Source organism: Chionomys nivalis, chromosome 3, assembly GCF_950005125.1.
Source record: "Chionomys nivalis chromosome 3, mChiNiv1.1, whole genome shotgun sequence".
NCBI lineage: Eukaryota > Metazoa > Chordata > Mammalia > Rodentia > Cricetidae > Chionomys > Chionomys nivalis.
In genome coordinates this window covers 122478938-122501520 of record NC_080088.1, presented here as the reverse complement: position 1 = coordinate 122501520, position 22583 = coordinate 122478938, and the positions used below count along the sequence as shown (strand labels likewise).

The 22583-nt window shown below is 52.7% G+C and overlaps 1 protein-coding gene across 1 annotated transcript in view; it reads right to left on the bottom strand.

Moving 5' to 3' along the window:
• Window positions 1–15500, bottom strand: part of Kiaa1671 (KIAA1671 ortholog) — a 139746-nt gene extending 124246 nt beyond the window's left edge. The window contains exon 1 of the mRNA XM_057763909.1: window positions 15419–15500. The gene's annotated coding sequence lies outside the window, so the exon portion shown is untranslated. The remainder of the gene's footprint in view (window positions 1–15418) is intronic.
• Between the last annotated feature and the right edge of the window lie 7083 nt (window positions 15501–22583).

Genomic DNA, 22583 nt, shown 5'->3' with positions numbered 1-22583 from the left:
ATCTTTAGTTCTGGGATCAAGACTTTCATCTCCAGACACTCAAGGGTAGGTGACAAGTGGCCAGGCTCCCTGCTGCTCGGCAAATACATTCTGAGTCCTCAGATAAACAGCAGCCCCTCCATGCAAGAGACTATCACACCGATGGTGAAAACAGCATCCCTGGCTTCCTTGTCCGGGGCCTTTGTGTCTGAGGTGACCTGTACCTTGAGGCCTGTGGAACAAGACAGAAGAACTGGCCATAACCTTTAGTTCCCATCCCTGCAGGGCTGCTGGGCTGCGGCAGGGCTGGGGTGCAGCTCATTGCAAAGGGCTCGCCTAGCATGCATGCTGCCCTGACTTCCAATCCCAGCAATAAGTAACCAGGCACAGTGGCTCAGGATTGTAGTCTCAGCACTCAGGAGACGGGGCAAAAGGATCAGGTCGGGGTTATCCTCAGCTACAAAACAAGTTGAAGGCCTAGCCTGGGCTACATGATGCTGTCTCCAAAGTAATAAACAGCAAGTAAAGCAAATGAGCAAGTATACTAGGGGTGGGTGGAACAGGTGTGTATGTGGGTAAGGGCATGAGATGGCATGAGAGTGGGCGTGTGAGTGTGTATGTGTATGTATGTGGAGGGCAAAGGGGAACCTCCATGTATTCTGCTGGGTTTGTCTCTCTGTTTTTCACTTTGAGACAGGGTCTCTCCCCAGGACTTGTGACTCACCAATTAGGTGAGGCTGGCCAGTCAGTAAGCTCCAGGGACCCACCTTCCATATCCCATAGTCACTGGAGTGACAAGCGCACCCCACTGTGCCCAGCACTAGGCTTCTCCTTCCTGCATGGTAAGTACTTTGCTTAACGGGAGCAGACGACCATCACCCATGACTGCCATCCTTCCCAGAAAAGAAGGCAATACAGCTAAGAACCAAGAAAGCCTCGGTCTCAACGAGCATCCCGGCAGCCCTCGGGCAAGGCACGACATTCTCCACCATCAAGTCTCTCCCTTTCCCTCCAGCCCTTATGCAGCATCTCTGCTGTGCACACCCTGCAGAGCTGACCCACACAGGTGCCCTCCCAGATACTTGACAGAAGCTCAGAGAGTCAGGAGCTCACACAAGGTCACACAGCAAGAAGAAGCAGTGAGCAGACCAGTGACCCACAGTGAGGATATGGAGGCCTCCTCTATGACCTCTCTTCCAGCTGCCTGACCTATGTCCCCAGGCTTAGTGCCCAACCTTGGCAAGCACATGTCCCAGCTCAGGGATCCTACAGATAAAAGTTCCTTCCACCCTTCTAAGGTTCTGCTGTAGGGCAGGGGACACCCTGGAGGTAGGTTACCCTAACACCTGCAGAACACATCACAGCCACTCTGAACCCCCTCCCTCCCAGGGTTCCTCTCTAACCCCATCCCTTCATAACCCCATGTCTATGCTGGTGGAAGGCACCCAGCCCCAGCTGGCCATCAGAACAAAGGGTGCCAGGGCCTCCTTCGGCATAAAGCTCACAGTGATAGCCAGCACCCAGGAACTGGCCGGAGCTGCTTGCTTTCCTGTGCTTGTGTTTTCAAAGTCACCTTCTACTGGAACACCACGGCTGGTTGTTTTCACTGCGGGTCATGCATGACGCAAGGACTAGTTCAGATAAAGCCCGGTAGGGCGATCGCATCTCAGGTGAGTCAAAACGCAGGACCCACAGATGGGACAGAAGTCGCAAAGGCTGGATGTGTGTAGCAGAGCTAGGGGGTTATGTACGAATCCATCCACTCACTTGTCACAGCACTGACAGACACATGAGAACCCCCCGGCCCACTCAGATCTTGGTGCCCCAGGAATTTGAGGAGTTTCCTTCAGACCCAGGTGTTCATCCCAGCCCCTCTGCTGCTCTGGGTGACACAAACGGGGCTACATACAAACATGCTTCTCCTGCCCCAGTGTCCCAAACGCTGGATTACAAGAGTCCACCACCAAGCCTGGCTTGGAGCCCTCTTATTTTTGCAAAGCTCTCCCCAGGGCAAGGGCGGGGAGGGTGTCTTCTGAGCTGGCAGAGCAAAGGACCACACCCTCAGCTCTCAGGGAATTCTTCCCCAGTGAATGGAAGTCTCCACACTCCCAGAGCATCCCAGAAGCGTAACAGGGCTTCTCCCCAGTGGGACATAAACATGGGTCCCCTGGTGGGTAAGAAGCAGATTCTCTGTCTCCCCTCCTTTTCTTTCCAGTGCTGGATACAGAACCCTGCACAAGCTCAACAAGTGCCCTACCCTGAGCAATGACACCAAGCCCTTTGCCTTTTTCATGTTGAGCCAAGATCTCACTAAGTTGCCCAGGCTGAACTGGCTTGAACTGGTTCTGTGGCACAGGCAGCCTAGGACTTGGGATCTTCCTGCCTCAGCCTCCTGAGTAGCAGAGGTGATGGGCCTTGAATCAGCACCAGCCACTGTGATATGTCCCTAAATCATGGAAGATTCTCAAATGGCTCACAGCCCAGAGTAGGGAAGCCAGAATACTTTCAGACACACATCACATGGTAAAGAAGGGAAGCTGCAGTCAGCGCCTCCCCGCCCATGGATACAGCAGTTGGTGACATAATTCCAAAACTTCCTCTCAAAAGTCAGTGCCTGTCAAATCTTTATGGCTTATCAAGACCCCAAAAATAGCAGGGCTGGCAAGGGCAGAAAACATGCATCCTTGAACTATGAGCAGGAAGATAAAATGGCACAGCCACTGGGGAAAGCAATATGGGTATTTCCCAGGTCGCCTGTCTGGAAAAAGGGGAATGGTGGCATGGCTGGCTGCGTCCCACTGAAGTTAACTTTGTTCCCATTCTGACTCACTAAACAGCACTTTCAAAGCTTCCATCAACTGTGGCTGGACCCCCACTCTCCAGGAGCCACGAGGGAAGCCAAAGCTGCACACAGTGGCAAACTCATTGCTCCAAAGAATCTACAAAGGCACTGGGGGATCTAAATGCCTACTCTGTTCCTGAAGGAAAATGTGCTTCTTTCATTCATGAGACAAAGATATGAACCCCCTGCTTGCACCCCCCCCAAGTCTAACAACTGTTCAGCCCTGTGACAAAATAGCTCATCTGTGGGCAGCCCATTACAGTTTGCAAGACAAGACTGAGTAACAGGACATGGGGAGGGTGTCACTCACTTGCAGTAAGTGACTGTTTTCATGTGTCAGTGCCAGAGAGAACAGAACTAGCTCACTGAACATGTGTGTATGCATGGCAGAGGAGGACATCAGGAACCCTGCTTTCTGCCTATTCCCTCAAGACAGGGTCTCCTACTGAGTCAGAAACTAGGTTGGTGGCCAGCAAGCTCCACCAGTCCTCCTATCGCCACCCCAGCAGCACTGGGATTACAGGTGTGCACACAGCCGTGCCCGGCTTCTTATGTGCCGATCTGAACTCAGACCTTCACGTTTACATAGCAAGTGCTCTTACCCACTGAGCCACCCGCCAGCCCTGAACATCTCTGAGAATGTTTTTATTTAAATTTTGAAAAATGAATCATGGAACTGTGGATGTAGCTCAGTGGCACAGTGCTTGACTAGAATTCTTGAGACTGTGGGTTTGATCCCCAGCAAGGCAATACATAACAATTAGATAAAGAAAGAAATGAAGTCAGGAGCGGTGGAATACCATCTGTGACCCCTGCTCCTGGGAAGTGGGGCAAGAACATCAGCAGTTCAAGGTTATCCTCAATTCTGTGACAAGTTCAAGGCCAGCTTAGTCTATGCGACCCTGCCTCAAAGAATGAAACAAAATGGTTCATCTATCCAAAGGAACAACAGCAGGGACCAAAAACACATGAGCCTTGAAACAGGACACCGAAGGAAGTTCACAAAAGACCACACAGTATATGACCAGACTCAGAGGAAATGCCCAAACAGAAGTTCATGGAGACAAAAGCAGGCCAGCGGTGAGGAAGCTGGGGGGACGCGGGAGGGGGGGGGCGACTGCTACAGGGGTAGCACTTTCATCATGATGACAAAACTGTCCAAAAGCTGGTCCCGATGACGTTGTATCTGTCCATGAAGATAACAGTAGCCACTGCCTCACAAGACATGAGCCAGCTGGGTGGGACGGCATCCCAGCCAAGCCATGACTTCAGAAGCCACAGTCCAAGATGAAGCTGTACCAGCAGAACAAACAGAAGAGCCTGGGAGACACTAAATTCGGGCTTTGCATGGGTTCATGTCCCAGCGCTGGAGCAGGAGGACTTCAAGTTCCTGCCAGCCTGGTTTACAGTGTGAGAATCTGTCCTAAAAAGAGCTGGAGGCAGAACTCAGTTGTGAGAAACCCTGAGTTCAATATTCAGCATGGTAGCCCAGGCCTCTCCTGCTAGCACTTGAGAGTTCAAGGTCATCCTCAGTTACATAGCAAGTTCAAGATCAGCCTGGGCTACAGGTGACCCTGTCTCAGAAAAAAAAATAAGAATTTAAAATAAATAAAACAATCCCAAGCTTTTAGCCCAATGAGCTTGCTCAGACCCTTCATCTGAAAAATGAGAGCAAGAACAGGTCCTACCTTGGGGGTCCCCATGGGATCTCAGGTGTGAGAGACAGTGTTTACTGTCACCTGGGAGCTGGTCCTCTATGCCTGTGAGGGAGTCCCTTGACTATGGTAACTGATGACTATCCATCTTAACTGTGGGCAGGGCCATTCCCTGGGCAGGAATCCTGGAATGAAATGGAGAAGGGGGGCTGAGCCCTAGCATATTCCATGCCCACCTCTTGTGTTTCTGACTACAGATGCGATGTACAAGCTCCCACTGCCTCGCTGTCACCACCGTGATGGACTGACCACCTCTGAACTGCAAGCCAGATACAGCCATTCTCCCTCAAGTTGTGTTAGTCAGGGGATTTGGTGGCAATCACCAGAGAAGGAAGAAAGACAGCGGCTTTGTGCCTGGCACCTCCACAGAACCACACCGAGATTCTGCTACCTGGAAGATCCCTGCTATGCTTTTGGGGAGCCCTTGGGCCACCACAGGTCAACACAGGCCTAACTTCAGATCTCAAAACCACAAAAACCCTGCTTCCTTGTAAAGAGGCCACAACCCAGCCTTAAGTCCCAAAAATCAGCCAGGGGCTTGATGAGGGCCAGCCAGGCAGCAGGCCTCTGAGGCCCAGGGGCTACAGCATGAACCCTAGACCTTACTAGCAAAGGCAGTGGTGACCACTATGGCTGCCATTGGGCATCTTCCATATGCTGACCATACAAAGACCAAGTGGCAGAGCTGGGGAGGCACTCACAGTGGAACAGCCATGAGGATCTGAGTTAGGATCCTAGCACCCACACAAAAACCAGCATTGTGGCCGGGTGGTGGTGGCGCACGCCTTTAATCCCAGCACTCGGGAGGCAGAGGCAGGCGGATCTCTGTGAGTTCGAGACCAGCCTGGTCTACAAGAGCTAGTTCCAGGACAGGCTCCAAAACCACAGAGAAACCCTGTCTCGAAAAACCAAAAAAAAAAAAAAAAAAGAAAAAAAGAAACCAGCATGGTGGTATACAGCTTTTACTCGAGCAGCGCTGGGAGGTTGGACGGTAAGATCCCTGGGGCTCGGTGGCTGGCCAGACTCGTCAAAAATGATGAGCTCTAGGTTCAGTAGGAAATAGCAATAGAGGACACTCAGTGTCGACCGCTGGCCCCCACATGCCCACACTCAGGACAGCACAATCTTGTGCACACACATACATATACCACCCCAACACGCGCACACACACACACATACACTATATATATATATATATATATATATTACACATACATACATACATATATATATGTAAACAAAGGAACTAATAAATAATGCTAAGCCACCTGCAGTCAGAGCTAGCCACTGGTGCTGACAATGGTGACCCAGATTTATTGGAGGGAGTCAGTGAGAGGAGTAAGCACTGAGCAGGACTAGCTGAGTCAGCATCAGAGCTGGTACAGATGGGCAGGCTGGGGGAGAGGAAGGGAAGAAAGGGGTAGACCCACGTGTCTGGTGGGGTAAGAGCCTGCATTCTATGTGACCCTAGAGGTTGAGACCCTACCTCGGCCCCATGTCACACAGCAGACTATGGATGGACTGGGCTATGCAGTGTCCCCATCCAAGGTCACAAAAGAGCAGTATCATTCCCCTGCAGGTACCCGGCCCCCAACTCACCTCTGGGAACCTGGCTCCATCACCCGCCCTGCCCTGTGGCTCCCCACACCCTCTCCTCTCTCTGCCCTTCCAGGGCTCCATGGCATGAACAGCCCTCTTCCCAACAGCCGAGCCAGTCTTCCGGAAGCTGCTCTGCAGCCAGGGGAGGAGATAGAGGGTTCTGGGGAGCTCATCTTACACCAGCCACCTCCCAAAGGGCCACTGGCTAGGACTTGGATGTTGGCCAGGCCTCAGCAGGGACAGGAAGCATTCCCAGTGATGGCAATCAGGCCAGGCTTATGAAGGAGCCTAGTGTGCCGGCCAGGACGGGATGAAGCCACTTGGACCAGTCCCAGTCAACACAGCCCCCACACCATGAGTTAAAACAGCGCCAAAGGAGTGTGCCTGAGAGAGATGCTGTGGTCCCCACCCTACCCTAACTCCATCTACCAGTTAGAGTTTACAGAATTCTAGAAGGAGCTGGCCCACTCCAAACAAGGAGGAGTATGCAGCCATATAAAATGACAACCCGTATGGATGGAGGGTGTTGGATGCTCTTCCAGAGGACTTAGGTTCGATTCCTAATACCCACATGGCTGCTCACAACTTCTGCAATTTCAGTTCCAGGGGATCTGATACCCTCACAGAGACATACATAGAGGCAAAACACCAATGCACACAAAATAAAAATAATAACTCATTAAAAAAATAAGAGAGGGTACTAACAAACTGAGTTCTTGGGACCTTATCTTACAGAAGAGAAGCTGAGGCTCAAAGGGGCCATGTGACTTGCCCGTTCTATGGCACGGACTTGTCTCAGTTTGGCACGTATGGTTATGGCCTTCACACCTTTCTCTCAACCTGTTTCTGGATACTGCTCGCCCAGATAAGGGACCATTGCACTCTATGGCAGAAGGGGCTAGAGACGACCATGTTGGCGTACTGGACGGCACCCGTGTAGCACCCTCAAATGGGGGGGATGGAGATGGTAAGAAAACAAGGTGGAAAGGCCCTTAGGGGGTCACATAATCAAATGATAAAGGAACCCCCCCACACACAGTAGGAGCTTTACCTATCACCACCCAGAATAGCAGAATGACACAGCGATATCCATTCTCCACAAGCCCTCATGTGCACACCCATGACCCCAGGCTGTGTGGCTCCGAACTGGGTGGGGTTATCCCTATAGAAGAGCCACCTCCCAGGGGTGACTCAGGCCTCGGGCTTCGAACTGGGCAGTACACTCAGCTGCCTTGCGGATGCCCAGCTGAACCCTACCAAAGCTGGGGAAGATGGCTCACACCTGCTGGCTGGGTCAGCCAGCATTCTGGGCATTCCGGAAATTCTTCCTGCTTTTAGCCGCCTCCCTCCCTTTCACTGCCTGCCCACTTTTGAGTGAACTAAAGGAAGGTAAGACAGATGGGCTGTGGAGGACAGCAGGACTCACAGCCATCATCACTCCCTCTGAAGTAAGATCTGAGAATATCCAAGCCGTCTCGCCCCTCCAGGAGGGAAGGTGTCGCCTGTCGCCTGCACATTCTAGCCAAATCCTAACTGCACAAAGGAAGCAGTTTGGGCCCAGGCTGGACTCCGGTTGCCCCATCACAGCCCTGAGAAGTGACTCTCTGCCTCCATGTCTCTCTCCTCCTCGGTGGCAGCGGCCTAGCCCGGGGCCTGAGTACACAGCAGGTGCTTAATAAATAACAAATATGAAGAGGACCACTCTCCCTGGAGAGGGCAGAGCACTCGGCTGGGGCATGGGACCTCCCTGGAAAGATGAGTTTGGATGCCGAAGCTGCAGTGGGCAGACATCTCTCCTGAAGCCAATGAAAAGGTTAACAATGTCAACCGTCTGAGTCACTCTGAGGGTGACAAGAAGATGCAGACACCTCCCAAACAAGGCACTTGGCACAGAGCACATCCTGGGCAAACTGTGGCTCCTCCAGGCCCTGCCTTTTAAAGGGCTGGCTTAGATTCTTCCTGGAGCTGTAGCGGGAGAGACTCACTTGATTTGCTTACACCAGACAGGGGAAGGGCTCGCCAGGGCAAGTGCGGGGATGTCCGTGCCGTGAACTTTCTAATATTCTTTAATCCTCACTGGCACCAGCCTAGGCCCTCCCAGGTGCCACACACAGTCCCTGACACACTAACAATCAGCTGTGCCTGGCCTGAAGTGAAAGGAGATGAACTTGGGCGGTGTCCCAAGCCAAAGGTCCCTGGGAGTTCCCTACCCTGTCCCGTTCCAGTTCACCCGGTGCCCTAAACAGTCTCAAAGGACAGGACCTGCCAAGGCTTGGGCTTCACGTCTCAACAGGCCAGGCCATGTATGTAGTTCACACGGGGACCCTAGGATACCGAGAGCTACTGGCCTCTCCTTCTGCTGGGATGTCCTTCATACCCATTCCTTGGATGGACAGATCAGTCCTCGGAAAGGCCTTTAGCCACAGGAGAAATGAAACAAACAAACAAGCAAATAAATAAAAGCCAACAGACTGGGCAGTGTGAGGCAGTAGCCCTGACTTGGGGCCTCCAGTGGTACTTCAGCTTCTCCAGTGGGCAGGGCCAGGCAAAAGGAGCCTGTCTCCCGGCCTGCCCGCCATGGCTGGGCACTCTGGGCAGGGCCTCTGGGAGTCTGGTCACCCTCACCTGTGTAACAGAAGCAACACAGACTGTGGGTATTACATCAAATACCGCATCAGAGACACAGGACGGAAGGAGGTGGCACCCAGACTCACCAGGTGTCTCAGGCTGGCCTCAGATTCATGGGCAATCCTTCTGCATCTGCCTCTTGTGTGCTGGGATTACAAGCATGAGCCACCTCCTCAGTCAATCTGTGTTAATTATTAATTATGTTATTGCTGCTGCTCGTGCAAACAAGGGGGATTTAAAGCTAGACTTTGCTATCAGTTACGCACATTAAAGAAATAAACTCAAGGCTGACCTCAGTGCTCACTGCACAAAGAGGGCTTGTGTCATTATCACGTAAATTATATGGTCCTACAAGACCACCATGAGGGAAATCTTTGGTTATTTGTCTTTAATTTTTTTATTAGATTGATTGATTGATGATTGATGGGGGCTACATGCCATAGCACACATGTGGAAGGCAGAGGGACCCATTGTCGTCTTCTACCATGTGGGATACAGGGACTAACTGGGGGGCCTGGCAGCAAGAGTCACCTCCAGATTCAGAGCCTGCTCTTCATTGCTGTTTTGTTTTGTCCTTCTGCAAATGAGCGGAGGCTTAGAGAGACTGGAGCACTTGTCTGAAGTCACTCAGCACTGTACGGAGCCAGGTGACCAGTTGGCCCAGGCTGCTTGGCTGCCAGGAGGTAGCAGGGGAAACCAGAAGGGGAAGGATCTGGACCCACAGTGAGCGAAACCAGCTGCCTAGGATCACAGAGCAAGTCCATGCTAGACTCATTCTCCCAGCTCAGCTAGGACCCTCACCCAGACTCTTAGCACACTCTCCATTACTCATGGCCAATGGGGTCCCCAGAAACCTGCAAGCTCCCTGGAGAGGACAACATGGCAACTTCTCATTGCGATTCCCCTACAGAGCAGGACTGCGCCAGGAGACTAGTGGTTAGTGATGAGGCTTTGTCCCTCCTAAGATGTGCTACATTGGTTAGAGAAAAATCTTGCAACTCACAAACAGGCAAACCAGTCAACTGCAGCAGGATCAGAAGCCTAGACCACAACTCTCACCTCGCCTCTGTCCTCAAAGCGCTGGTGGCTCCCTGGAAGACAAGCAACCTCTCTAGGCCCCCCTGACTGAGAGTACCACAGCCAATAATAACCACCCTGCTCAGCCTGGTGTCACAGCCTGAGATTCCAGATACGGGGCACAGCGGGGAGGGAAAGGGTTGAGACACCAGAATGAGGAGTTCAAGGGCAGCGTGGTAGTCATTTAGTGAGACCCTGTCTCAAAGTGACTTCTGAAGCAGAAGAGTAGACACGCAGTATAATGGTAGAGGGCTTGTCTACCACGCTGGAAGCCTTATCTCCATCTCCAGCACTGCCAGACAAGAACCAAAACCAAACCTCCTCCAAGCCAGTGCTCAAGCAAAGTCCTTGAAGGTACTCTTTGTCAGCACAACCATGCTCACAGACCTCCTGAGCCAGGCAGGTGGGGAAACAGGAGAGGTTCAGTGGCCAGTCAAAAGCCACCAGACATCAAGCGGTAGAGCTGGGATTTGAATCTGGACAGTCTCTCCAAACCCCTACTCTACTCTCATCCTGTGCTAACCCCCTCAGACCCTGGAAGACCCTAACAGCTACCGGCTTCCTGCCAGGCACACCACAGTCCTTTATAGTAACAAACACAGGTCCCATGTCCCTCAGCAAACTGAGGCTGAGAGGCAGGTATGTACTCAAAGATGTTATCCCAGCATTTGGGAGGCTGAGGCAGGAGGGTCAGGAGTTCCGGACCAGACTGGACTACTAGAGAAACTATCTCAGAAGGCAAAGAAGCAAAACGGGCCATGACGGGATCACCAGCTCGCAGCAGCACAGCCAGGCCCAGGGAACCACAAGTTCTGTTATCCAGACAAGGAAACTGAGGCTGTTTCTGGTTCATAATTCATGTTCCATCTTCCCCACGGCCCCAGTTCCAAGTTCACTGGCTCCACACAGATCATGGGCTGATTCCTACGCCCTCTGCTCCAGGAAGGTCCTCTCCCACCCCTCAGAAGTGCAACTGCAGCCGGATGCACTGTTGTCAGCCAAGACCAACTAAGCCTCCTTGAAGGAGCACAATGTGTCCCCTGATTTGGGGGATGGGGTAGTTCCTGTGACTTGTGGTGACTTACAGAACAAGGACAGAGGCAATGCCATCTCACTTCCTCCTGAGGTTCTGGACACCCACAGTCCGACCGACCCCTTGCACATCTGCAATCCACCCTCTGTGCACACCTGCTGTACCACCCTCTACACACCTGCTGTCCTACCCCTGCACACCTGCTGTCCCACCCCTGTATACCTGCTGTTCCATCCCTGCACACCTGCTGTCCCACCCTGCACACCTACTGTCCACCCCGTACACACCTGCTGTCCCACCCCTGCACACCTGCTGTCCCACCCCTGCACACTTGCTGTCACACCCTTGCACACCTACTGTCCACTCTGTACATACCTGCTGTCCCACCCCTGCAACCTGCTGTCCCACCCCTGCACACGTGCTGTCCACCCCGTATACACCTGCTGTCCCATCCCTGCACACCTGCTATCCCACCCCTGCACACCTGCTGTCCCACCCCTGCACACTTGCTGTCACACCCTTGCACACCTACTGTCCACTCCGTACATACCTGCTGTCCCACCCCTGAAACCTGCTGTCCCACCCCTGCACACCTGCTGTCCACCCCGTATACACCTGCTATCCCACCCCTGCACACCTGCTGTCCCACCCCTGTACACCTGCTACCCCACCCCTGCAAACCTGCTGTCCTGTCCCCTGCACACCTGCTGTCCATCCCTGCACACTTGCTGTCACACCCTTGCACACCTATAGTTCACCCCTGCACACCTGTAGTCCACCCCTGCATACCTGCAGTCCATCCCCTGCACACCTGCTGTCGGGCCCCCTGCACACCTGCTGTCCCGTCTCCTGCACACCTGCTGTTCTGTCCTCTGCGCACCTACAGTCCATCCCCTGCACACCAGCTGCCCACCCCCTGAAGAGCACACCCCACTGTCAGTCAGAGGATCTGTTCGAAGACAGATGAGCCAAGTCACTCACTGATCCGTGTGCAAAATATGCCTATGTTTTAAAGTCACTGGGATTTGGGAGATGTTTCTCACCCGTGTGATCCCAGGAAAAGTGAAGTGATCCAGGAGCCACACACCTCCAGAAAGACTAGAGTGTTCACTGGCAGATGTCTCCCAAGATACAATCTCTGGCAGGTTGGACTCAGACCCACAGGCTGCCAAACTCCACACAACCTACAGGGGCTCTGGCCTTCCCTACTGGGGGCTGCAGGCTACAGCCTGGGCCCCTGACAAGACAAAGCTCCACCTCTGTGCAGTGCAGACAGCTTCACTCCCACAGGTGTGTCCAGGGACCTGGACAGGCAGGGACACCACTCCAAGCTCTCTTTAGCTCGTATGTCCTCCCACCTCCTGTATGCACCAACAGGAGGCTTGGCGGAGTGAAAATCAAACATCCAGCAATGACTGTCCAACAGCAGGGGCCGGTTCACTGGGCCGGTAACCAGCGCACTTCCACGCACACGCTCTCAAATGGAGAATCGCCAGATGTGCTAGTAATTTATATGTGAGGTTCCTTTACGTTGTTGTTAGTTTTTAATCATTTTCCCCCAGCTATTTACTGAGCACCCACCTTCTCTGTCCATTAGGACCAACATGCACCTGCCAAGCCCCTCAGTCCTCACAGTTGCCCTCAGAGAAAAGTCCCATCATTTACCTCATTTATAAAGGAGGAAATGGGCTCAGAGAGGTCAGCACACCTGACTGCCGTCATAGAGCAGAGGAAGCAGCAGAGCCAGGACCTAATCTTACCCCTCTGGCTCCAGAGCAGATCTGAAAGCAGGTTTCTTAACTGGCAAGGTGTGACGGAGGCCTGGGCAGAATTGGAGTCTGTGAGCGCGTGAAGCCTAAGTGTGGCTCTCTGAGGCGTCCAGTGGGGCGTCTGAGGCTGACACACTTTCACCTGATGCAGGATTTCCACACTGCACACAGCACCACGGTTCTGTACACCGTGCATCCACTGCGGCCTACTCAGGTGTAAACAGTTGACGACCATGCTCTGGAAATGTTTCTATTCCCAATGCAGATGCAGCTATAGACATTTCAAAGGTCGCTTAACTGCACAATTACCAAGAGGGCAATGATAACTCAGGCCTCAAAGCCAAGTCCATAATTGCTTCCTGATTTGGGCCATGTGACCTTTCTCCTACACAGCTGACTAGAGGATTCCTGGGGACAAGAGATCTTCCTAGTTTTCAAGCCCAGAGACTCCATGAAATATTCATCTCGTGGGCGAGAAATGATCCATGTGTCCAGCCCTCCACCCAAACAGAGATCCCTCACCAAGGCCAGCAGCCAGGGTGTGGACAGTGGGCAGCCACGCCTAGCCACAAAGGGAATGAGGAGGACCGTGACATCAGGCAGCCAGTTCTACGTTTAGAACCCAGCTCCTCCACCTCCCAGTCCAAGCGTCCATTTCACGAACTGCTGGGGGAGGGGGGTCTCCAAAGCCACACTGCCTGAGACAGACTGTAGTGAAGAACAGAGCGCACGTGGAAGGACTCAGACCAGCAAATCTGTACTCTGGCTTTTCCTACACTCTCCTCGTCCCGGCCATGTTGCCTGGCCAGCCTCTCTCCCACCTCCTCCCGAGAGCACACCCCCCCCCACCCCCGGATTTACCTCTGGTCCCTCTTGGCAATTTTACCTCACTGTCTCCAAACCCCCATCAAGGTTCTGAGAGAAGCGGCAGCTCTGAATCCAGTCTCCGGCTACCTGAAGTGGGTGGGGACAGGATGTGCACCTCCGTAGTCCCAAGCCTTCCAAAGCAGAGCTGGGATGCGAAGGTCTTCTATTCGTTCAACACACCCTCCGCTCTGGGCAGGACTGGGAGCGAGGCCTCACCCATCCTTGCCTCGGTCCTTCCTCCTCCTCAGCCCTCAAGACCGAGCCCTAGTGTCACCTTTGAACACATACACACGGGCACACGCATGCACAGGCACATACATACATGAGTCAGATTCGGCAAGGCATCATCCACCTTAACACTTCACCCCGAGGTCACACCATCAGACCTATCCCTGACACTCCCCAAGCCCTGCCTTATCCCCCTCTCCACCCCATAAAGAAGCCGGGGACCCCATCAGACCTTTACATAGATGAAGGTCCAGAGTCTCAAAGTGGCCTGGGCTGTGAAATGACTCAGTGGTTAAAGGGGCTTGCCAACAAGCCCTATTCTACCCAGACCCTGATCCTCCTCTTGTCCCAGGCCATTAGCCCCTCCTCTGCCATGCCCACTCTGCCTTCCTAGACAGACCAAGGATTCACCCCTGGATGTGACTTCAAGTCTAGTCACGGATACTGTCTCAAACCATCAGTTCAGTGAATGAACAACTGACGAATGGACCATACATGTCATCCTCAGCTCATCTGTGTGTTGGTAAAATGTGGTAATGCTAAGAGGGGTCACATGACGAGGGATGGACAACTGGTCCCCCCCACACCCGCTCAGGTGAGTGTAAGTACTAACAACCACCAGGAGCCCCTGGGGGAGGGGTGTCTAGCTCAGAGTCTGGGGTGAGGGTTGCATCCCCAACATCACAAATCAACAAAGGCTCAGGGCAGGCTGACTGTGGCTAGAGATTCACCCCCCCCCCAAGGGGCAGATCTGAACTGCTCTGGGCAACTCGCTAGGACTCCCCTGTATCCCTGTGGCCACTCCCACACACACAAGGGCGCTCTCTCTCTCTCTCTCTCTCTCTCTCTCTCTCTCTCTCTCTCTCTCTCTCTCACACACACACACACACACACACACACACACACACAGCGGCCGCGGGCCAAAAGTGCCCTCCAGTGTACTTTTAGGGCCTAAATGCACTCCTGCCAAGTCTTCAAACCCTTTAAAAGGAGACTCCCCCAGAACCCACCAAAACCGGGTGTCTGCAGAGCCTTAATCCCTTTAAAGGGTCTCTCCTGGACCCACCAAGACACTGGTGTCTGCAGAGGCCAGCCTGGCCGCTCGCCCGCCCTGCGGGGTAGCAAGGAGAAAGTTGTTAGCTAGGAGCCTCCACTTAAGTCCCGGTTACCGATTAACCAGCCCCAGCGCTTCTCTGTGCGCGGCCTGGCAGAAAAGTCCAAGTTACACATCTTTGTCACCGCGGACGGGCGGTGCGCGCGCCACCCGGGAGGGCGCGACCCCGGGACAGGGCTGAGGCCCAGCGCCAGTCGCAGGGCCTCCAGGGACAGCTCTCTGCAACAGGCGCCCTCCCTCCGAAAGCAAAAGGCCACGACTTCCCGGCCCGAGGAAGGGCAGCCCTGGCCTGCACGGCGCCCGGCATAGCGCGATTCCGAGCCACGCGCGAGCCGCGGACGCGCGTGGGGAGCGGGACCAGTTTTAGGCGTCCTCTGCCGTCATTCCCCGGTCGCAGATGCAATGGGATCCCCTAGTCTGCAGTGGCACTCCGCACGCGGCGCACCCTGGTCCCCGCTTTGCCCTCAGCCAACTTTGCCAACTTTCCACGCGGCCCCGCGGGCAGGAGTGGGCGTCCCGCGCGTCTCCGCGCGCCCCCGCGCGTCCCCGCGCTCTCCGCGCACCTACCGCAGTGGCCCGCCGCGCCGCACCTGCCCGCCCGCACCTGCCGCGGCGCGCGCAGCCTCGTTCCTGGGGGCGGGGCTCGGGCGGGAAGCGCCCCGTCGCCGTGGCAACCGCTCCCGAGGCGCCTGCGCAGAGTAGCGAGGGGCGGAGCGCGTACCCCAGAGCGGCGAGACTGCGCGAGGCGCCCCCCCTGCTGGAAAGACGCGGCATTGCTCCGGGGTCCCCGCCCGGGGAACGGGCTGTGGTGGGGTAGCAGAGCATTGCTAGACAGCATTCTTGGTCCGCTGCCTTGTTCATTTCATTAACCATATCTATCACAATTTGATTTTCTTTTTTTTCTTACTTTCTCTTTTTAAAAGATTAATACTTAATTATTAATATCAATAAAATTATTGTTAATGAATTGATATTAATAATTAATAATAAAGGATTGTTGTTATTGTTATGTGTATATATTCATGTAAGTGCAGGTGCAGGCAGAGGCCAGAAGAGGGCCATAGATACTCAGGAACTGGAGTTGCAGGAGGCTGCAGTGTTGGAAACTGCAAAAGCGGTGTATTCCACTATGATCCAGTCCTCTCCCTCTGTTTCCCTCCCTCCCTCCCTCTCCTTTTTTCAAGGTATGGCTCAGGTGTGAGCACCTGGGTTCAATCCAGTCTCTCTCCTCAGCTCCCTTCCTTCCCTCAGGTAGCTGGAGCTCCAGCACTGAACAGCCAGCCTGCCTTTACTAAGTACCTTTCCGATGCTGGGCTCTGGAGACTCCGCTCTGAGGCAGCTGGCAGGATCCAGGTTCTCACGGGGTTTCAGCAGCATTAGGGAGAAACATTGCATGAGAAAATTGAATCATATTTATGACATGTGCGCCCAGGGGAAATGGCCCAGCGTGAGTCACGAGACGTGGTTTATGCCTTTGTCGCAAGCCCGCCCAACTTGAAGAAAAGGGAGACAGGGATTAGCAGCAGCGTGACTTCCAGAGAGCTGTCGGCCGTTCTCCCTCACTCCTCTTTGCCTCAAGTTGTTGGTCATCACTATGGTGGTGGTGGTGGTGGTGGTGGTGGTGGTGGTGGTGGTGTGTATGGCTCACTCAATCCTGTGAATTTTTGCCCTTTTGAAGTAAGGACTGACACCTTCCATAACACCCAGGATCCACCTGAGACTCCCCAGGGACCTGTCCACAGTGACAGAGTCCAGCCGTGCTTTGGGTCATCTGGATGCCACGGGCACAATTAGCAGCTGGACCCATCCCCGTGTTTGTCAAGCACTCCCAGGGGAAGGTCTTTGAGGCAGTTTCAATGGTTGGTTTGCAAGATGAAATCCCTCAAAATTCATCTAAAAGCAGGACTTTTATACAGAGTTTGTATGTTATTATAAAAAAAAAACTGGTTTGTGTGCCAGGCATGGAGGTGCACACCTTTAATTCCAGCATTCAGGAGGCAGAGGCAGGTAGATCTCCGAGTTCAAGGCCAGCCTGGTCTACAGAGCGAGTTCCAGGACAGCCAGGACTAGACAGAGAAACTCTGTCTCAAAAAACCAAAAATGATAAAAATATAAAAACTAAAATAAAAATAAAAGCAGTTTGTGTGCACTCTGCTCTCTAGAGATACTTCAGGTGATTCACAGGGGACACAGTCGGTGATCAATGAACAGATGCAGGGCCATAAATGTCCAGGCTGATACCCCACCATGTGCCACGTCTCTTCCGGAACCTTGGAGAAAGTTCCTATCTCTCTGTACCAATCACCAGTTACAAGATAGGTGTCAGGATGTTTCTGAGTAACGGGACACTTGTGGTTCTCGGCTCCCAGCCAGCAGGGTCCTCCCACCTGACACTGTCAATCTGCCTTAGAATATAAGCAGGGAATGGAACAAACACTGTCTTTCCCAACACCCTCACAGACCCCAAGCCGAGACAGGTTCCCTTGATTACCTCATTCCCACTCTACAGGCTGTCGACTCAAGCCACGTGGAGAGATGACTGAGGCAAAACAAACTACAACTCCCAGAGGCACCCGGGTCTTCATGGGGCCAGACTTCCTGGGAGACTCCACCACATTCTTGTACTCAGGCCAGGTGAGAAACTGCCAGTCACATGTGCCCAGGGGTTGCACCCCAAGCAGGGAATGTCAGGTTCCCCATTCTACCCAGACCAGGCACCCCAGGCCCTGGGTTGTCTGTTCTGGTACAAAGAACAGTGCACTCCGGGACTGTCCCAGAATCATTTATCGGACATCTGCCTCCTCCAGGAAGCCCATGGTGGTAGCTCTGTCCAACAGAACTTACTATAACAGTGGAGCTCTACAGTGGCCCCATTCAGCCTTCGTGCAGAAGACCCTGGTCTTTCTCTTGATGCCAAACCTTTGCTGTACTGTATTGCCCAGCTAGGAGGCCCTTGCCTCTGTTGGTCCGTCCTCGGCTTAACAGCCATCCCTCCAACCTCAGCTTTACAGTCAGTTCACCCAGAGGCCTTCTGGATTACGGGGTAGAGATGGATTCCATACTTAGACATGAAATATCTGCCCACCCACTGGAGTGCCGACCACAGTAGCATGACGGCCAGTTTCTTCTCTCTCTCTCCCCTTGAGGTTGGAGCCCACAGTCGGTCACAGTGTCTGGGACAGAGTGAACCCTCAACATGGAGCCACACTTGGGGTCCGGATTTACACAGGACACAATCTAGGGCCTGGTTGACAGCCAGACATTAGCTGGCCTGCTCATACGTCACCAAGGATGGGTCCGATATGTGGTTTGAATGTGAACCTCACCGTAGGTTCATATGTTTAAATACCTGATCCCTAGCTGGCGATGTTGTCTGGGAAGGTTGAGGAACCTTTAGGAGGTGGGAGCGGTTCACTGCAGGTGGACCCTGGGGTTTTATAGCCTGCCCCCTTCCCGTTCACTGCCTGATTTCTGAGTACAGTGTGACCCGGGGCTTCCCCAACAGGATGGGCTGCGTCCCTCTGGACCTGTGGAGCCAGAGTAAGACTTTTCTCGTGAGTCTCTTTCATCAGGCTGATTCTCACACACCCTCCCCTCACAATCATCTTTGGATGCTGCCTCCCATTTCCCTGGTAACAGACTGATTCCTAAGAAGGGGAAGTGTCCCAGGTGCCCTTCTTAAGATTAATTCCCCTAGGTTCTCCACTGAGGACCAGGGAAGCTTCTTGCCAGCAAAGTCTCTTCTCTAATTTGTTTAAATCTATTCAATACAGAGTTTTTGGTCAAAACAAAAGAGGCCTAAATCACACCTCTGGCCTGGGTGGAGACATGATCTGAACTGCTCAGGATTCTGAGCACACATTGCTCTTTTTTATTTTTTTATCTTATTTTATTTATTCACTATTTGCTTATTTGTTTGTTTGTTTGGTTGGTTTGGTTTTCCAAGACAGGGTTTCTCTGTGTAACAGTCCTAGCTGTTCTGGAACTTGCTCTGTAGGCCAAGCTGGCCTCGAACTCACAGAGATCCCCCTACCTCTGCTTCCTGAGTGTTGGGATTAAAGGCGTGCGCCACCACCGCCCAGCACCATTGCAGTCTTAACAGTCTGTCTCACTTCATCAATCACCCGAATAGGAAAACGGCCCTCTCCCTCTCCCCCACCCCACCTGCCTGCAGAGTTGGACTCCAAGACATATTAAAAGATGGAGGGGGTGGGCATGTGGCTCAGTGGGCAGCGTTTGGGAGCCCTGGGTTTGATCTCCAGCTTAAAACTGGACACCTCAGGACCATCACCACAGTACTCAGGATGGAAGCAGAAGTGGGGCCAGAAGTTCAAGGTTATCCTCGGCTTCAAAGAGAGTCAAGGCAAGCCTGGGCTAAAGGAGACCGTGCTCAGAATAGAATTAAATGAAGCTGTGGAGAATAATAGCCTTTAATGAAATACACACCCATATAACCCGAACTGTCCCCACCATTCTGAGGCTCACAGATCCTTACCGATGAGCCTGGGTTCCTACTGTCTGGGTTCCTACCTGGAAGCCTTTCTCACCAAATCAACGCCCCAGGCATCTCCCCTCCTCTCTAAAGACCCCCTGGCGTCCGTCCGTCCATCTGTCCATCTATACCTGCTTTCCTGAGCATTAACTGACCAACCCTGACTCTCTCCCTTCCATGCCCCTCCTACAGGTAACCCACCTGCCCTGGTCTTTTCTCTCAAACGTCTGTAAAATTGTCTTCAGGTTTCCTTCTAAGTCCACTTTGGAGTATTTTTATCTATGAGACCAAAACCTACATCAGGGACTCCTTGAGTTCCCCGGTAAGGATGATACTACTGAAATTAGCTGTAAACCAAGCCAGGTGATTGTTCAGTGAATGCCGCAATCCTGTTAGAGGTGATGCATCTTCAGCGGCTGCTGTTGGATGAGGAGGGAGCTGAAGCGCAGAGAAACCCCATAAACCGCTCAACGTCACATGCCGGGAATCTCAGTCTGGCAAAAAGATCTCAGGCAAACTTCAGAACATGTTGGAGACTGACTGGGGATTCGATGCCAGCCCAACACAAGCGAAGGAAGAGAGACTTGGAGAGAGTGAACAAACACAGGAAGTGCCTTGTGAGGTTGGACAAACCTCAGCTAGCTCCCTTCACTGGTAGGAATCCAGAGAAGCCCTGGGAATCAGCCCATGGCAGAAAAGTGGGTGTAGAGCGCCCTCTGCTGCTGGCACCCGCAGCCGCTGGCTTCCTGAGGAGCCGAGAGAACTCAGGGAGCGGAGGTTTTGATACCCAATTTGTGGGTATCAATTTGCCTGTTCCCCAAGCTAGGTCTAGTCACCCATCTTCAATTAGCCAATTAAAAGAGCCAACGTAATAGAGGAAAGCGGAAAAAAAAAAAAGACGAACCAAGCTGGGCTCGTCGACCGTTTCCACCCTTCCGTGGATGTTGGGGGGTGGAGGGTTGTAGGACCCTCACCTAAGCATCCTGTGACCCCAACGCTGCCCTAGCTGTACATGGATCCTGAGAGGGTCTAGGGTAGAGAGGCCCTGGAAGACTAGGGAGACCAGCTCCATCTACGCTCCATCTCTGCAGCCACGGGGATGCCCTCATCCCTGCTGGAGAAGGACTTTGCAGTGCATTCTTTTGGGGAGCACCCACACCCCTCAGGTTCTGTAAGAAAGTCCAATAAACACTGGTTTCTAGAGTGAACTTTGGTGGAAACAATCATTCCCTAGTTTGTCACTGGGACCTCTGGGGGAGGAGATATTCCTGGGAAGGAATTTTATTAACAACACTTTTTTGGTCCTGGAGTGTAAATTAACCTTGAATAATATCCAGAGATGCACACATCTAAGCAGTCCTTGTCATGCCGACCCACTCACCATTGACCTGTCCATGTGTGACTGTCTGTCTCATCCTGTGGGGTAGTCTGATAAGTTGTTAGAACTGCTGTGATCTCTTGTTATCATCATCATCATCATCATCATCATCATCATCAATTTATTTCGTTTTTGTGGAGACAGGATCACTGTCAAGCCACGTAACTGCTGACTGAGCGGGCCAAGCTGGGGTACCAGGGCATTTTTCCAGAAGAGGCCAGCAAGGAAAGGCCAGCAGCAGCTGGGCAGGACTGCTGGGTACCCCTGGAAGAACAGAGCCCAGTCAGGCCACTTACAGCTAGTAAAAGCAGACCTGGGACCCAAAGGTTCCCAGTGCCCTCTAGCGAAGGAGATGGATTCATAAATGGAGAAGCAGGAATTCACCTCAGTAGCCCCAGAGTCCTGCCGCTGGAGGAGCCTGATCAAGGCTGCACACGGACCCCTGAGGTCTTCTGTCCTTAATTTGGGAAAAATTCTTTTGATGATGCCAACTGATGTGCACCTTCTGATACAGGAGCGCGTCCTGGGCATGAGTGTGGCACCAGTGAGAAACTGATAATTGAGATCGTTTATTTACCTGGATTGAGCTGTGCCCGAAGCTGCACACAGAATTTCAATTATGTGCTGTCAGATATTAGGGCTGAAAGCTGAAGGATCAGAGAAGCAGTGCAGCAGCCACTAGAGAGACCTCTATCAAATTCTCAGACCGAAGGGGTGATCCTGTCTCTACTAATCCTCAGACTGCATCCTCAGACCGACTGCTTCAGACGGTATCTGAGCTGCTGTCTCCTCCCAGCTTATATTCCTCTCTCTGCCCAGCCATATTCCTTCCTGTTTCCACCTCCCTAGTACTGAGATTAAAGGCCCGCGACTCCCAAGTGCTGGGAATAAAGGTGACAGCCACCACTGCCTGGTCTCTAGTGGCTTAGCTCTACACTCTGATCTTCAGGCCAGCTTTATTTGTTAGATTACAAGCAAAATATCACCACAATGTGCGTCTGTACATTTCTTATTTCTACTTGAGCCTCTTTGAAGTGCATTTCCATAATTTTGGGTTACATTTTCATCATTTAGAACAAAGAGAAGGTGTAAGCCCCATATTTAATAACTGCTTAGGTAGCCCCTTTTTTGTGCCTTCTCCTTCCCAGGAAACCCCATCCCCCCATCCCTCCTTTTTATCTGGGACTGGAGTTCCCCTCTGGGTCCCGCCCATCAGTCAGTACAAAGTGAAAAGCTATTGATTTCAGGAACCAGGAAGGAAAATGCACAGGTGTGCACACACCCTTCTCAGACCAGTTCCTCAGGTGACCCCGCTTTGCTCACCAATCTGAATGTGACCTTTAAAGGAAAAGAGACCTTTTAAAAGCTCACAGATCATGTTTAAGGCCAGAGATGGAGCAGGGGAGCTCACATTGAGAAGAAAACCTTGGAGAGGCCTGACCCAAGGTGTGAGGATCCTGAACAGAAGGGACATCTGAGGTGAGGAGAGAGGAAGGAGTGGATTGGCCCCAGGCATCACTTAGGGGGGCCCAGCAGGTTTCAGAGGCTGCAACAGGAGCCCTGAAGTGTACACACTCTTGTGTGTTTGTTTCTCTGTGTAGTCTGGAGCTTGAATGTGGAACACAGCCACTGTGTGAAATCACATTTTTAAAGGAGCTCATACTTCCAAATGTTAAGCGCTCCTGCTGTAGGTGAGGGCCTGTCTTGTAATTGGAGAAACTGAGGCTTTGAGCCATTGCGTCATTTGTCCCAAATGACATCGCCAGCAGGCCTGGCTGAGACAGACACTAGTGAAAGACCCCGTCTTCAGATCTCACCTGGCAGCCCAATGTCCTTCCTCAGAGCTTTGTCCCATGCAGCTC